This window comes from Colobus angolensis, unplaced genomic scaffold (genome assembly GCF_000951035.1).
Source record: "Colobus angolensis palliatus isolate OR3802 unplaced genomic scaffold, Cang.pa_1.0 Scaffold29, whole genome shotgun sequence".
Classification (NCBI taxonomy): domain Eukaryota; kingdom Metazoa; phylum Chordata; class Mammalia; order Primates; family Cercopithecidae; genus Colobus; species Colobus angolensis.
Window position 1 is genome coordinate 5,640,908 of NW_012116154.1, and position 13,441 is coordinate 5,654,348.

Below are 13,441 nucleotides of genomic sequence, written 5' to 3' on the forward strand. Positions count from 1 at the left end.
GAATTCAGAGAGCAGGCTCTGAGTGGGCCCAGTACTCCCATTCATGTGGGGAGCCTTCTGTTCGGCAGTCCTGAGGGTCCTGTGACCAAACTAGGTGGCCCACTGGACCTGTTTAAGTCTGGATGTGGCAGGGTGAGCAGCCACATGCCCCTGTCCTGGGCACTTAGCTCTCTGGGGAAGTCTCTTGCTCAGTACTTACCATGTTCCATTGTCATCATCTGCTTTTCAGGCTGCTTTTGAAGGCCTGGGGCCAGGACTGCCATTAACCCATCTTGGAGCTTCGCTCAATTTGTAATGCTCTTCCCACTCTGGTTAGCTTTGGCTTCACAGACATATCTTGGCTTGTAGAATTTGTGCAATGTAGCCAGGGTCAGAGCCAAGGTTTATGAGCAGAACTCGGGCTAAATTTCAAGCCTCATCCTCCTTTGCCCCCTGTAATGGATGAAGCAATTTTGTGCAGGGCTCAAGCTGGGCAACCACACACAATAGCCTTGTCAGGGGCTATGTCTTCATCTCTGGCTCCCAGTTGCATAGCACAGTGCCTGAACATGACCTTGAGAAATTTACTTAACCTCTTTAAGTCTTATCTCATTGCCTGTAATGTAGTGGTTTTAATAAGACATTACCTCACGGGATTTTTATGAGAGTAAAATGGTCAGAACATGAAGAACAAGGGCCCTGTGGTCAGATTCCCTTAGGTCCAAATTCTGGCTGTGTCACGAAGGAGTATGGCTTTGGGCACGTTCCTAAGTCCTCTGAGCCTCAGTGTCCTCAACTGGGGATAATAGGTTTACCTCATGGTGTTATTGGGGAGATTAAATAAGGATACATTTAGAATACATATTTTAGAATCTGGCATGTGTCAACTATTCATTCAGGTTTAGATATTATTACAGTTAGCTTTTATGTACAGCTCCTACAGTAGTTCCTGACACACAGTAACTGATCAAAAAATGGTAACTATCAGGTGATACATATGATCAAATACAAATGATACATAAATGGATGTGAAATGAACTGAAGCAGGATGTTCCGTGTCCTGAGAGAGCAGACGTGTCTTTGTCCGCATGACTCCTTTTGGTAACTGTCCTGCTCCCCCACTCCATGGACTCCTGGAGTAACTCTTACACCCCTGCCTCAGGAGTAACCTTGAGACCCACACTAGCCGATCTTAGTACTCCATCTCTGAGCACAGCAATTTGCTCAGGAGTGGGCAAGGACCCAAGAGGACCACTTGGAGTCACCTTTGAATAATGATGTGTGTCTGCTGGAGAAGACAGGGCCTCTTTCTCTGCAATTGTGGATAATAGTGTTTGATTGTCATCCCCAGTTGAGAACACTGAGGTTCAGACGACTTAGAAACATGCCCAAAGCCATACTCCTTAGTGACACAGCCAGAATTTGGACGTAAGGGAATCTGACCACAGGACCCTTGTTCTTCATGTTCTGACCAGTTTACTCTCATAAAAGTCCCATGAGGTAATGTCTTATTAAAACCACTACATTACAGGCAATGAGATAAGACTTAAAGAGGTTAAGCAAATTTCTCAAGGTCATGTTTAGGAACTATGCTCAGGGTGTCACCTAACTGCCAGTGGACAATTTGCCCACCTCGTGGAGAGAGGCTGCATTACCCAACACTAGAGAAAAAGTAGAGCTGAGCAATGGAGAAGAGTGAGAGGGCCTTAATGTCATTGTTTTCATCCTAAATCTAGCTGTACCTGAAGCTAACTCTGCATTTGGATTTCCCAGCCGGATGATCCTCTTATTTCCACTTTTGAGTAAAGTTGTTTCAAATTAGCCTTCTTTCATTGGCAGTGGAAAGGACCATCTTACTCGAGGAATGTCTGATAAATAGTAGTAATAATACTTATAAGAGTAGATAACATTTATTGAGGCTTACTAGATGCTAGGCACTCTTTTAAGTGCTTTGCATGTGTTAACTTATTTAGACTTTGTAACTGTTTCAGGTAGGCATGTTACTCCTGTTTCATAGATTAGAAAACTGAGTTTCATAAAGGTTTCTTGGCTAGTGATTACAGTCAGGATTCAAACTTACAGTTTTTCTTTTCTTTTGTTTTCCTTTTTTTTTTTTTTGAGACAACGTCTCACTCTGTTACCTGTGCTGGAGTGTAGTGGTGCAATTTCAGTTCATTGCAACCTCAACCTCCCAGGTTCATGTGATCCTTCCACCCCAGTTCGCCAAGCAGCTGGGACACCAGGCACACACCACTACACCCGGCTAATTTTTGTATCTTTTGTAGAGACAAGGTTTTGCCATGTTGCCCAGGCTGGTCTTGAACTCATAGGTTCAAGGGATCCATCTGCCTCAGCCTAGGATTACAGGCATGAGCCACTGTGCCCAGCCTAGTATTCAAACTTAGGCATCAAAGGGAGTAATGCACCATCCAAAGCACTGCCCTTATAATGTTTTACAAATGTCACTAACATTGTCTAAAACATTTTGAATTGTATTTTAAACGTATTATTATCAGAACCAGTTTATTTTAGAAAATAAATATTGCCATGCACAATCATACTTTGTGTTTGGCCAGAAGGGGCATTCCTGTGTTTGCTGACTTTATTTAGCACATGTGACCCTCAGTGATAGTTAGCTGTTCACACAAATCAGATAAGCCCTTAAAACACAAAGGTGTGTGACCAGTGAAGAAGAATGTAAACTAGACTCTTCAGGTGATTCTAAAACGCAGATTTCCAAACCTGTGTTGTGCAAGGCTTTTGAAGACAACATTTGGATACATAAATTACAATATGCAATTAAAAAACTCAATCAGATCACACTATGTTCACACATATTACTTTGTCTTTTACCTATGTATCTGACAAAAGTAAGGTATCAGCCACTTGCAATAGGGGATCAGGTAACTCTAGCTGGTGTCCAGAGGGTGACCCATTTCCTCAGATGACCATGAGGAAAGCCATTGAAATAACTCAGGAACCATAATGTTGAGATTGAGACTGAAACCGTCCATTGATGTGGCTGGTAACTGCCAGAACTTTCCATTGAAATTTAATTTTTTCCTCTTTGCAGAAATGGCATTTTTTCCCCTTTGCAATTAGAAACCTGTGGGGGAGATAATGTTGCACCATACACATATCCTTGTCTGCAGCAATTTCTCACTGAATGGCTGAGTCCTTAAGGACAACAACTTTATCCATCTTGCGTGCTCAAGGGCAACTCAAGACAGCTTCATAGCACTCTTTCTAAAATACCTTCAACATAGTTTGTTTTTTGTATTTCTTGTGAATCCTAGGTTACAAGTGTTCATTTGGCTATTTGGCTGTTCTTCAAAAACAGCACAAACTTGCTCAACACTGATAGAGAAGTTCTGCAACTATGTGTCAACACTTCCTGTCGGGGCAGCTGGAAACACAGCTTTGCTTTGCAAACCTCCTTTCCTTTCCGCCAATACCCAGAGTTTTCAAAATAACTTACAAAACAGGTAGGATTCCATTGTGTCCTCCTTATATAGGGGCTTTCAACTCTGATTAAATTTTAGAATCATCTGGGGAGCTTTAAAACTACATCCTGGTCCAAATTTAGATCATTGGATCGGAATCTATAAGGGAGAAGCCAACATAAGTATGTTCTAGAAGCCTCAAGATGATTGAATTGGGCAGCCCAGGTGGGAACCACAGAAAAAGAAGCCACTTCAAGCAGGGAAAGAAACTGTAATGTCTCCATTTAGCATCAAGGCCCTATATACCTTCCTCCAGAATATTGGTTGCCCAACTTTTCTGCACATTAGAATCACCTGCGGAGCTTTTGAATTCCTGATGGCCTGGTTGCATCCCCTGCCAATTAAATGGCAATGCCTGGGCATGCAAACCCAGCATCAGAATATTTTAAAGATGCCAAATGATTTAAATGTACAGCTACATTTTGGAACCACTACTCCAAAGACTGTCTTCTGAAGAGGTACTTATGGTTTGCTTGAAAGAATTAAAGAACCAAACAGTTCTGCTGCTTACTACCTGTATGATCCCTTAGCTTACATTTCCTTATTAGGAAGAGAGAGATAATAATGCTAACTCGTGGTTGTGTTGTCTGGGCTGAAGGAGAATACAGCATATAATTGTACCCATCTTATCCCTTGTATTAGTTTTCTATTGCTGCCATAAAAAATTACTGCAAAATTAGTGACTTAAAACAATACAAGTTTATTATCTTACAGTTCTGGAGGCAAAAAATTCAAAATGGGTTTCACTGGGCTAAAATCCAGGTGTGGGCAGGACTGCCTCCCTTTCTGGAGGCTCTAGGGGAAGGTCTGCATTCCTGCCTTTTCCAGCTTCTGGAGGCCACCCGCATCCCATGGTTTAGGGCCCCCTCCCATCTTCAAAGTCACCATGGACTGTAGCCTATCTCACATTCCGTCACTCCATCACTCCGAGCCTCCCTCTTCCACATTGAAGGACCCTTGGGATTATATTGGGCCCCTCCAGACAATCCAAGAGAATCTTCCTGTTGCAAAATAGCTGATTTGCAACCTTCATTCTGTTTACTACCTTCATTTCCCTTTGCCATATGTATTAGTTCATTCTCGCATTGCTATAAAGACATACCCAAGTCTGGGTAATTTATAAAGAATAGAGGTTTAATTGACTCAAAGTTCCACGTGGCTGGGGAGGCCTCAGGAAACTTATAATCATGGCAGACGGGGAGGGAGGCACATTTTACATGGTGGCAGGTGAGAGAGAAAGCGAGCAAGAGCAGGTAAACTGCCTTATGGCACCATCAGATCTCAGGAGAACTCACTCACTATCACAGGAACAGCCTGGCGAAAACCGCCCCATCATCCAATCAGCTCCCACCAGGTCTCTCCCTGGACGCGTGAGGATTACGGGGATTACAATTTGAGACGCGATTTGGGTGGAACACATAAGCAAACCATGTCATCATGTAAGGTGACACGTTCACAGGTGCTGGACACTGAGAGACGGGCATCTCTGGGAGGCCTCTCACACCCTCATAACTTTTCCCTCTGATCAGGACACAAAACGTAATTGCAGGTTTATGTCAGCTGATGTCTTACAAATACATGAGAATCGTATTCATGTTTTATTAGCATGAAAACAGCTAAATGATACCTATTCCAGGTATTTCTTTTATTATTTGTCTAATAGATTCCTTCCCTGCTGTCTGTTGAAGTGATGGGCTTAGGCACCCTTGTGTGCGACGTGTGATCTTCTGAATAGTCACAGTCAACTGGACCACGGGTAGACCCTGACCCCTGGGGAGGCCGTGAATTGGCTTGTGAGCACTTCTTTAGAAATTTTCTTAAGAACTTGAGGTAAAGGTCGTCTCTAGAGTGCAGCAATAACTAACGACAGTTATCCGTACCTCTTACCTAACCAGTTTTGCTGCAAAAAGTTTTAATGGCAAACACTGCAATTACTTTTGCACCAATCTAATAGAATTAGAACTGGAGGCTGGGCGCGGTGGCTCACACCTGTAATACCAGCACTTTGAAAGGCCAAAGTGGGTGGATCATTTGAGGTCAGGAGTTCGAGACTAGCCGGGCTGACATGGCAAAACCCCATCTCCACTAAAAATATAAAAATTAGCTGGGTGTGGTGGCATACGCTTGTCGTCCCAGCTATTCCGGCGACTGAGGCAAGGAGAATCGCTTGACCCCAGGAGGTGGAGGTTGCAGTGAGCCGAGATCACGCCACTGCACTCCAGCCTGGGCAACAGAGCGAGACGCCGATCCCCCCTCAAAAAAATAAAGAAAGAGGTGGAATCGTCAACATGGTAATTCAATGCCATATACAAGTCAGAATTTGAAAGGAGCAGGAACCATCAGAGCACAGAGGAAGGTGGTTTCCAGAGAACTGAGAAAAGCTGAGATGTGAGACATTTTAGCTCCAAAAGAAAGGTGCTTCCATTTTTTTCTTTTCTTTTTAAGAAAACTCCTGTTCCCATAGCTTTGGCTATCTTTTGGAAAAAAATATTTAGAATAAGACATTGAAAACTAAAACTTGTGACAGCAAACAGAGTTAGAAAGCTGAATTATGAGTTCTAAAGGTTTTTATAAAATCATCACAGCTTTTTCTTTTGTGTTTTTTGTTTTGTTTTGTTTTGTTTTTTGAGACTGAGTCTCGGTCTGTCAGCCAGGCTGGAGTGCAGTGGTGCGATCTCAGCTCACTGCAGCCTCTGCCTCCTGGGCTTAAACGATTCTCCTGCCTCAGCCTCCCAAGTAGCTGGGATTATAGGCCCATGCCACCACCACCCAGCTAATTTTTGTATTTTTGGTAGACATGGGGTTTCACCATGTTAGTAAGACTGGTTTTGAACTTTTGACTTCAAATGATCTACCTGCCTCGGCCTCTCAAACTGTTGGGATTACAGGCATGAGCCACCATACTCGGCACATCACAGCTTTTTCTTATCCATGTAACAGGGCAAATGAAGGGGGAAAAATGAAAAAAAATTCTTAAAAATCTCACATCCTAATGTTCCCGACCTTCCATTTTTTACGATAACAACATGGAAAGTTCTTTAGGGAAGAAAATGCATTGGTTAGAAAGGTTTTTAACTAAATTAGCAGCAAAACCAGTTAGTGGCAGCTAAACTCAAAGAGCATTTAAGTTTGCTGAACAAGAAGCCGGGGGAGGCTCCGGGGTTTGTTCTGAGGCTCCACAGTGTCACCAAGAATCCCTGCCTAGTCCGAAGGAGGACATGCTCAGCTAGTGGCTTCTATTCTTAGTCTCATTGCCTCACGGTCACAAGATAGCTGCTGTAGCCTTGGGTATTTTGCCTTCACATCAGCTTTCCAAGGTAAAATGAAGAAGCAGGAGTACTACATTACTACATAAGGACCTTATCCCTCTGAGGTTCTGTCATTTATCGGAGTAGGGTATTTCCCCAGCCAACTTCTTCCTGTATCTGTTTGGTCAGAATAGGCTCCCATGCTGACCTCTAACACAACACTGTCAAAGAGAATGGAACAACATGAAGATTTAAGACCAAACATGATTAATTGCCTGCTGCAGGAGTGAATGCCTCCCTCCCTCAGGTGAATGGATTTCTACTGATTGACATTCTGTTAGCAGGGAAGAAGTGGGATGACTGGTTGTTGGGTAGCCAACGAACTGTCTGCAGCAAGCAAGCAATGAAATGGCTGCAAGGAGGAAGAAGGGGAGAAACAGGATTTAGGAGACCACAAGCTTCTTAGTTTTGCAAGAAATGAGCTCTAGTTACGCCTATCACAACAGCTCTGGTTGAGGCTGCTAGTACCACATCAGAAATACATGTTTCCTGTAATATCCTTAAGGAATCTTCCAAGTTCTTGGTGGAAGGCTTTGCCTGAGATTCATTCTCAGTTCTTCATCTTCAAATTCTGTTCAAGAAATTCCTGTGGATGGCAATGGGCAGGGCCGGTTAACCCCACTAGAACTTCGAGGCACTGAACAGATTTTGGTATCACTCTTTCTCTCTTCCACCCTGCCCCAAGTAATTGCAAATAAAAACAAAGTCCAACCAATAACTACCCAAGTTTTCCCCATGACTGCCACCCACTTCAACAATGATTTTATTTAAGTAGTATCAATTTTCAATTTTTTTTTTTTTTTTTTTTGGTGATTGAGACTTTTCCAATGCCCTGAAGTATTAGTCTCTATTTTGTGTAAAACTACACTGCTCACCCATTCGTGGGGGATCTCTGGCTTCTCATGTGATCACTGGAACTGAAGGTAATGTTTTAAAAAATAGTTTATTAATTCAACACTTGGAGAGTTAATCCAGACCATCAAAGGGCAACACTCCCAACAGAAAACTCTAATCAATTTTGGTAACTAAGCCAATGTCAGTAAAATAAATAAAATACTGCTTGTGTGATTGTGTTGTTGTTATAGATCTCAAAACATTTTTAAAATAAAGAGACTGCACAATTTACACAAAAATATAACCCTAAAGAGAAAGTAATGGAGAGAAATGCTAACACTTTTTGAGCATCCTCCTTATTCCAGGTGCAGGAAAGACAATATACACTCATGTGTTGTTACATTTAATCCTCATAGCCAACCCCACAAGGTAAGTATTATTACAGGCAATTGACCAGTGAGGAAACTGAAACTTACAAAATGGGAGTGACTTACATAAGATAACAAGTTAGTTAGCAGTAGCTAACTCACTTAATGGAGTCATGTCTTCCTTAAGAACACATGCTCTCTTTTTTTTTTTTTGGACAGATATATGGGGCAAAATATTTGTTATATGGGTAGAAGTGTTATCAGAAAAGGTCCCTATCCAGACCCAAAGAGAGGGTTCTTGAACCTCATGCAAGAAAGAATCCAGGGTGAGGCCACAAAGTGTCCTGAAGGCAAGTTTATCAGACAAGTAGAGAAACAAAAGAATGGCTACTCCATAGGAAGAGGAGTGATATGGTTCGCTTGACTGAGTGTACTTACGGTTATTTCTTGATTATATGCTAAACAAAGGGTAAATTATTCATGAGTTTTCTGGAAAAGGGGTGGGGATTTCCCCAGAACTGAGGGTTCCTCCCCATTTTAGACTATATAGGGTAACCTCTGGACATGGCAATTGTAAACTGCCATGGCACTGGTGGGAGTGTCTGTTAGCATTAATGCATTATAATTAGCACAAAATGAGCCATGAGGATGACCAGAGGTCACTTTTGTCACCATCTTGGTTTTGGTGGGTTTTGACCCACTTCTTTTACCATATTCTGTTTTATCAGCAGGATCTTTGTGACCTTATCTTGCCCTGACCTCCTATCTCATCCCGTGACTAAGAACGCATAACCAGGCCGGCACGGTGGCTCATGCCTGTAATCCCAGCACTTTGGGAGGCCGAGGTGAGCAAATCCACTGAAGTCAGGAGTTTGAGACCAGCCTGGCCAACATGGCCAGCTAATCAGGAGGCTGAGACAGGACAATTGCCTGAACCCAGGAGGCGGAGGTTGCAGTGAACTGAGATCTCCCCACTGCACTCCAGCTTGGGTGACAGCGAGACTTGGTCTTAAAAAAAAAAGACAAGAATGCCTAACCTCCTGGGAATGCAGCCCAGTAGCTCTCAGCCTTATTTTACCCAGCTGCTATTCAAGATAGAGTTGCTCTGGTTCGAATGCCTCTGACAGAAACTTTAGATGTTCGTTGAAAAGGGCACCAAATCCACTTTAGCTGGATCATAGTTGATGTCCCTAGAGGCAAGTGTGGTGTAGCTTTTGTGAATAACTGTTGTTGATTTTTTACAGTTTTGGAGTTACAAAGTGTTTGGACGAAGGGAGGCAGGATGGCGCACTTCTGGGTTCTTCATCACCAACTTTTCCTGTGCGTGCGAAAATGCAGCTAGCGCCCAGGGAGGGTGCAGACCAACCGGTCATGCGCCAGGTGACGTCAATCCGAAGAGACCAAGATTTACCTGGTCGCACCTGCGGAACGCCCCTCCGACACGCCCGTGCCCCGCCTATTGCCCTCCCACTCCTAGAAAAGCCGCTCCGGATGGACGCCACGCGCGGACTTCCCAGCCCCACTCCTGTCGGGATGTCGGGACTGCAGGAACTCCGCCCGAGAGCTCTACGGGGCGACTCTGTCGGCCTCCTTTGCCAGAGGCCAACAGACCTCTCCCTACCCACCTACTTCCCTGAAGCTAGGTGACCAAAAATAAATTTGCAGTTTTGCTCCTACCCTTGCCTACCCACCTTCTTCCCCTGAAGCTAGGTGACCAAAAATAAATTTGCAGTTTTGCTCCTACCCTTGCCTGCTCACTGGTTCTTTTGTGCCTGCTCTGGCAGTCTTTAGAAAAAACAAATCACAAAGTAAAAAATATTATTCCTGTCCACAGATAACTTATGAACCAGTGAAGAAACAAAAATGCAAACCAATGATTAATTTGTGATATAACTGCTACAATGGTGACAGGTTCAGGGTAGAGTTAAATCATGAAAAAAGAAGTCCTTACCCAGAAGGATACTGGAGAAGGATTCATGGAAAGATTCACATAGACAGTGGCTTAAAGAGTAATAGAAGTTTGCCTGGCAGATAGTCTGTGGGGGAACGTTCCAGGCAGAGAGGACAGTCTGTGCAAAGGCAGGGAGAGGTTCAAGAGAGCTCTGGGAATGTAGTTCAGAATTGCCAGCTTGCGAGATTTAAAAATAAGAGGCAGAAAATGAATCCCTCTAGAAAAGCAGGTGCCAGATCTTTGTTAAAATGTTTAGCTTTTATTTTTTAGGATAAAATAATAATTCTTTAGCAAAGTGACATCATCAAATAAGAGATGATATAAAAGGATAGCAGCCTCAAATCAATTAATATTTTAAATACTCATGCCTGCAAAAAAAAATTGATGATCACCTAAATGTTCACCAGGGGAGGACTGGTTAAATACATCCATAATTTACATCCATAAGTTAAAATATGCAGCTATTAAAAGAATTAGGCAGATCTATACTGGCCAAGATCAGGTTCTCTAGCAAGCAAAACTAAGAGTATTTGGAAGGTACAAGCCTAGGATAGTGAGGGTGAGGCAAAAGGGAAGTGAGCTAAGAGAAGGTGCAATGCAGTGAATTACCATGCAGACAAGGTCAATGGATTATAAAGAGATAGCAGCATTGCACTCAGCCAAAGAGATACAAATATCTCTGAGGCATCTCAAAGTTGTCCATGTGAGAGAGAAAGGAGGGACTCCTGGTACGTCCTGTTCCCAATTGGTCAAGATTCACACTTTCCAGTTATGCCCCTTAGAAGCACATGGGAAGCTGGGACCTATATCTGTGGTGTGTGGTGTTTCATCCAGGACCAGAAGCAGAGAGGCACAGGTGCTAGAGGAGGACTGAATAATAGAGAAAAAAGGAGGCTATTGAGGGAAATTTAAGCATCAAAGATTTTTATCCCCACACGTTATACTACCTGGTAGTAGGGTCTGGAAACATATTATTTCATCATATATTATGTGTCAGTAAGCTGTCTTTTAAAAAACATTCCGAATGTTTTTAGATTTAACTGTGACCCAGTATTTTGGTATAAAATAAGCTCTGAAATGTACTCTCAGTGATAAAACAAGGTACAGAGTAGTATATATGATATTCTAATGTTGGATAAAATAAAGAATAGATGTATGCTTATTTCTTTATGGAATACCTATGGAAGAAGACACAAGAACTCAGTAGCTGTACTTGTCTTTGGAAGAGGGAATTGTATGGTTGCGAGATTGGGTAAGAAGGAGACTTGCTTTCTACCATACACCTTTTTATCCATTTCTAACTTGGTACCATGTCAAGCCATTATCTATTAGTACAAAAAACTACATTAAACTGTGTCTGAGTCCATTTGTGCTGCCGTAACAAAATGCCACAGACTGGGTAATTTGTAAAGAATAGAAATTTATTTCTCACAGTTCCAGGGGATGAGAAGTCCAAAATCAAGGCACCAGCAGGTTTGGTGTCTGGTGAAGGCTGCTCTGTTTCCAGGATGGCTCCCTGTTGCTGCATCTTCTGAATGGAGCAAACACTGTATCCTCACTTGGTGGAAGGGATGGAAGGGAGAAGATCCACTCCCTCAAGCCCTTTTATGAAGGTCCTAATCCCTTAAAATCCATGAGGGCTCTCTCCTCATGACCTAACATAGCAGGCCTCAGTTTCTCATTTTTAAATTGTTGAAGTTGAGCTAGAATAAGGACAAGCAAATTTTTTCTGTAAAAGGCAGACAGTGAATATTTCAGTTTAGCTTTGCATATTATGACTGTCTCTGTCATAATGACTCAACTCTGTTGTTGCAGCACAAAAGCAGCTGTAGTCAGCACAGAAACAAGTGAGCCTGGTTGTTTTCCAATAAAACTTTATTGGAAGTTTTAGAAGTCTATTGGGAGTCCCAATAGAAACTTGAATTTGATGTAAATTTTTTAAAGACGTGATCTCACTCTTGCCCAGGCTGGAGCACAGTGGCACAACGACAGCTCACTGCAGCCCCTACCTCCCGGGCATGAGCAATCCTCCCATCTCAGCCTCTTAAATAGTTGGGACTACAGGTGTGTGTCTCCATACCTGGCTAATTTTTAAAAAGTTTTCGTAGAGATGGAGTCTCACTGTGCTGCCCAGTCTGGACTCAAATTCCTGTGCTCAAGCGATCCTCCTTCCTCAGCCTTTCCTCAGCCTCTCAAATCATTGTGATTACAGGTATGGGCTACTATGCCCAGCCTCATCTAATTTTTGTGTGTCATGAACTATTACTTTTCTTTTGCTTTTCCCCAATCCTTTAGAAATGTAGAATCCATTATCAGCTTACAGACTGTACAAAAACAGGCAGCAGACCCTATTTGGGTTATGGGTTATGGTGTGTTCACCCCTTAGAATATTACTCCCATGTTAAAATTCTAACTATTTGTATAAAATCTTGACATCCCTCCAACCAATATTTAGGACTATAATCTAGCTCTACTAGTCCACTGAAGCTTTGCAATTGTATATAAATTATTGCTGATTGTTTAATTTGCATTTCATTTTCAATTAAATTTGTGTTTTTTCTCCCTACCTCTGTCATACTTATTCTTGCTGCAATGTGTGCTGATTTGCAGTGGAGTCCTGAACTGTAATGAAGGTCACAGAAGAAGATTTATTTCCTATGTGATTTCTGGTTAATTCATTTCTGGATGTTAGAGCCACTTTTATGAGCCACACACAATATGCCATATGGAATATCATTATGTGCTCTCTAGAGCTTCTGTCATTGCCATCTGTCTGTGACTTCCTGTGTGGTTTCTTTGGCAGTGGGGGATTCATCTATCATAAATGCTTCTATACAGCAAGTTTTGAAAACCCAATTCTAAACAACATCTGCCTCTGAAGTTAGATGTATATTTTCAAAGCTTATGCATTTGAAGCACATTAATAATGATCCCTATGGGTCCACAGTTAAAATTACAAGAGTATAATCACCAGGGTAACAGCTAGATACCAGCACTGCCAATACTGCAGATCCTTCCACAAGCTAATCTTTAAAATCTCCCACTTTGAGGACTCTGACACGTTGGTCAAAACCTTGGCATTATGCCTAAAGTAGTCTTCTGTTCTCAACAGCTAGAACTTTCCATCCTTAACAGTAGAAGCTATATTTGCTCATTTTGTTTTTGTGTCTCAGTATCTAATACAACATCTAGCACTTTGTAGAAGTTCAGTTAATTTGTGTTGACTTGAACTGAAATGTTGAATCATATCTTGCAAGGTTAGAAACTTGCAATGGTTGTATCTCCATGTAATATCAATAACAAGATTTTCACTCAGTATGACACTGGTTGCAAAGATGGTGAATTGCTTGTTATATTTTGACATAGTTTGGCTCTGTGTCCCCACCCAAATCTCATGTCGAATTGTAATTCCCAGTGTTGAAGGAGGGGCCTGGTGGGAGGTGACCGGATCATGGGGACAGACTTCCCCCTTGCTGTTCTTGTGATAGCGAGTGAGTT